We start from the raw sequence: 4,761 nt of genomic DNA, 5'->3' as shown, positions 1-4,761 counted from the left end.
CAAGCTCCCATTCTACATTCAGGACCATGATAATTGTTGGCAATTACTAAATAAGTTGAACTTGGCTTCTTGGTGAAGCCATATTAATTTCTTTTTTAAGTAAATTTGAATTTCATTGCAGTTCCAATTCATGCTTTCAGTGATATACAACAATTTCCAAAATGTTAAAGTAATTTCAGTCAATTGAGCCTTCAGTGGCAATGTTTATAAATTATATTTATTAGTATAGTCGAGATAAGAAAGGAGTTTGGGATTTGATTGTAAAATGCAGCATCTTTTTCTGATTGTCTTGGCTAAACTTTTCCTCTTCTTTTTCCACTCTTTGTCACCTTCCATCTTTCTCACTCGAATTTCTCTCATTGAGTCAAAAAATACCTTGTCAACATTAGCTCGTGTTTTAGGAGATGTTTCCACATAGATAACATTCTACTAGTCAGCTCTGTTTTTTCCCTCTTCTATAGAAACCTGCCTTTTATCTTCTAAATCTGATTTGTTACCAATCAGTAGAAATGGAATATTCTCATCTTCTTTTACTCTTAAATCTGCTCCTTGAAGTCAACTGTAGCTGCAAAGGATTCCATTTCTGTAATAGAGAAGACACAGTGGAAGTAGTTGTCTTTAATTGCAGTGTAGTCCTCCTGCCCAGCTGTATCTATGATATAGATCTGTACTTCCTCCCCATCCTGAGCTCCTTCTTCCGATAGCTGTCTGCTTTGGTAGGCTCATATTCCTCCACAAACTCATCATACATGAACTGTATGTGAGAGGTGAAGCCAGCTAGACTTCCTGGGTCAAGTGGGGATTTGGAGAACTTTTGTGTCTTACAAGAGGTTTGTAAAATGCACCAATCAGTGCTCTGTAAAAATGCACCAGTCAGCACTCTGTAGCTAGCTAGAGGTTTGTAAAATGCACCAATCAGCCCTCTGTAGCTAGAGTTTTGTAAAATGTGCCAATCAGTGTGCTGTAAAATGGACCAATCAACACTCTGTAAAATGGACCAATCAGCATTCTGTAAAATGGACCAATCAGCAGGACATGGGAGGGGACAAATAAGGGAATAAAAGCTGGCCACCCTAACCAGCAGTGGCAACCCAATTGGGTTGTCTTCCATGCTGTGGAAGTTTTGTTCTTTTGCTCTTCACAATAAATCTTGCTGCTGCTCATTCTTCAGGTCTGTGCCACCTTTAAGAGCTCTAACACTCACCAAGAAGGTTGGCAGCTTCATTCTTGAAGTCAGAGATACCAGGAACCCACTGGAAGGAACCAATTCCGGACACATAGAGTCAGAGCAGACTTGCCCACACCACCACTGTCCACCATGATGATTTTGTGTAAGGCCATAGAGTTCTGACCCTTGGGCTTATTTGCGGCCTTCTTGTGTTGCAGTTTTCACCAAAGGATTAGGAAGAATCTGCAGTGCGAGCCAGTCCGCTGCCCCAGAGGGTCTGGAAGTCACTGCTGTGTGGCTCCTGCTGGAGGGTACTTGGCCCTCATCACCTGGGAGGCCCCGGGCTGGGAACGGCTGAAGGAGGACTCTGACAAGTGGCGGAGGAGCTTGGGCGGCCGGAGGAGGACGATGATTCTGGGGCTCCACCCTGGGGAGATCCACCGTCCTTCACGGTATCTATTATATTGATGAAATACAGGTTTTGACAGTTTTAAACTATAAAAAATTTTCCCATGAGTAGAATATTTGTGTTGATTATTTTTACTAATAATATTAATTATATGTGATTTATTTATTTAAATAGATTTTAGGGGATACAAGTGCAGTTTGGTTACATGGACATATTGTGTAGTGGTTAAGTCTGAGCTTTCACTGTGACCATCACCCAAATAGTGTACATTGTACCCATTAGGTAATTTCTCATCCCTAAACCCTGTCCCATCCTCCTACCCTTCTGAATTTCCCGTGTGTATTTCACTGTCTATGTCCATGTTTAGCTGTTTAGCTCCCACTTATAAGTGAGAACGTGTAGTATTTGACTTTTTGTTTGAGTTATTTCACTTAGAATAATGGCCTCCAGTTCCATCCATGTTGTTGCAAAAGACATATTTTATGGCTGAGTGGTATTTCATGATGTGTATGTATATATATGTGTGTGTGTGTATATATATCACTTTTTTTTAATCCAGTCATTCTTTGATAGACACTTAGGTTGATTCCACATCTTTGCTATTATGAATAGTAGTGCTGTGATAAACATATGAGTGCAGGTATCTTTTTGGAGAAATGATTTTTTATTTCTTTTGGATAGATATGCAGTGGTGGGATTCTTTATTGAATGGTACTTCTATTTTTGGTTCTTTGAGAACTCTCCCTATTGCTTTTCATCGGAGTTGTACTATAGTTGTACATGATTTAAAGTGTTACATTTAAATTTTATCAAAACCATAAGAAAACTGGGAATAATCTTCCACAAACATTTTAGGATTACTTTGTATCCAGGGTTGGTTTATGGCATTACAAATCTAATCATCTATATATGTTGAATCACTTTATTGTGGGTCCTGTTGAAGCAAAAAGCAAACAGCAGGGTTAAAATGTCAGGCTAAATAGCACTGGGGTCAAAGTGGCAGGGTAGAAAGAGTGAAGTCAAAATTGCCTACTTCCTCTTTCACAAATGTTTCTTCTACACATTGATCTTTGTAATTCGTTCAATAATTCTGAAGTTGTCCAACAGTTGGTAATTGAGGGCCTCCTACATTCTAGGCACTGGAGATGCAGCAGGGAACAAAGGACAAAGCCCTTGCCTCACAGAGCTTATGTCTTCAATGGGAGGAGGTAGACAAAAGCAAACAGACAAATGCATATATTTAGGCAGTAATAAGTGCTCCGGAGAAAAATAAAGGAGAGTAAAGAAGTTTGGCAAGGCATAGGTGTGAATTTAGGAAGTCTTCACTGGTCTTTGCTCAGGAATCTGAAGGAAGAGAGAGGGCGAGACAAATGTATGCATGGAAGATGAGAGTTCTTGGCAGAGGGAAGGATCAAAGACCCTGAGATGGGAGACTGCATGGTCTGTCTAAGGTAGACCAGTGATATGTAGACTCTAGTTAGCCCTTTGGGGACTCGGGCTTTCACTCTGTGTGAGATGAGAAGATGATGGGTGTTCTCAGGCAGGACAATGACATGCTCTGAGTGAATGCAGTCTGGAGCTAAGACTGCCGGGGTTGAGTCCTGGTTTTCTGACCTGTTAGCTGGGTGACTTTGGGCAAATTATTATTATTTTCTCTGTGCCTCTGTTTTCTTTCCTATAAAGTGGGATAATCATGGTCCCTGCTACATAGGATTAGAATAAGTATTAAAATAGTTAATATTTGTAAAGTGTTTTGAGCAGTTCCTGGCACAAACTAATACCATGGAAGTGTGTGCTACATAAATAAGTAAAGGTATTTTATAGTATCGTTTTGACGGTGGTGTAAATAGTGTGTGTGTGTGTGTGTGTGTGTGTGTGTGTGTGTGTGTGTTGGGAGTGATGGAAGGGTATTCAAGGTGGAAGCATGAAGACCTATTAGGAAACTAATCTAACATGGCAGTGATGCTGACTTAGACCCAGATGGGAGTAGTGAAGGTAGTAAACAGTTATTAGATTTGAAGTATATTTGAAAATAAAACTGATGGACCAGAAGTGGAGTATGACTGAAGGAGAAGAGTGGAGGCTATCTCTAAGGTTTTCAGACTGAGCTACTGGGAGAACAACACTGCCATTTTCTGAGGTAAGAAACACTATAGGAAGAGCTGTGGAGAGTTGCTGACCCCATAAAAGTTATATCCTTGGACCAGTGATCAAAAAAGAGATGGTGTAGATTATGAGTGCAGCCATCTGAATGTTTAATGGACTTAAAAATATAAAACTCCTATTAATATATTTTCAAGACAATAAGAGTGCAAGTCAATCCAGTAGGTATGGAACTCAGTGGGGTATAGAAAATCCCAGGGAATTCAAGGTACTATACTGTAATCTTTAGGAATTCAGTGATGAGCTTTGAAATACTGAACCAGTGCATTCCTGAGTGTATCTTGAAAACAGATCTTGAAATAAAGTTTCAGAAGGCCATTGGAAGATAGGGCTCATAGAAAATGAAAAATTGGCAAACCCGTGATCTGTGGACACAGCCAAATAACAACCAACACAACCAACAATAACACAACAGATAAGCTTTCTTTTACTTTCAGTTGCTAAACTTTGTGGAAAATACATCATGACCAAGGATAAAACAGAAGTTACACTGATTTTTATGGTACATGACTCAAATTTACTAAACATAGAATTTTGTATAGCTGAAATTGTTTAGTTCTGAAGGCCTTAAACTATATATTAAGATACATTGAGGAAAATAAGTTTTGCTAATTTGAGAAGACATACAAAGATAATTCATTGAAGTTGAATTCCTTTGTCAAATCTAGTGTTATTTCCAAAGTTTTCCAAGATAATTTAAAATAGCCAAAGACAGCCCACCTCGAATTCAAATAAAATTAATTCAGCAATATATATTTATGTATAATTTACATGACTATGTACCTACAAAAAAAGAACTTACTTGAAATACAAAGGATCCTTGGTGACTTCTTCTATTTAGAACTTACATCTAATTTGTTCTTTGCTTAAGTACAAAATAAAAACATTATTCTAGTAACCATTTTTATTTCAGAGTGCAGAGGTGCAGAGGCATCATTTTTCCTTTGCAGTGAATAAGCATCTATTTTCATTCATGGTGCTTCTCATTGCTGATGTAATATCTTATCCCTATGTCTAATTC

General features: G+C 38.5%; 1 pseudogene; it reads right to left on the bottom strand.

Annotated features, from left to right (window-relative positions):
- Positions 1-204: 204 nt before the first annotated feature.
- LOC101148562 (ras-related protein Ral-A-like) lies at positions 205-1,938 on the bottom strand (annotated as a pseudogene).
- Between the last annotated feature and the right edge of the window lie 2,823 nt (positions 1,939-4,761).

Source organism: Gorilla gorilla, chromosome 6, assembly GCF_029281585.2.
Source record: "Gorilla gorilla gorilla isolate KB3781 chromosome 6, NHGRI_mGorGor1-v2.1_pri, whole genome shotgun sequence".
NCBI lineage: Eukaryota > Metazoa > Chordata > Mammalia > Primates > Hominidae > Gorilla > Gorilla gorilla.
The sequence above is the reverse complement of the archived record's forward strand: the minus strand, read 5'-3'. Positions and strand labels throughout refer to the sequence as shown.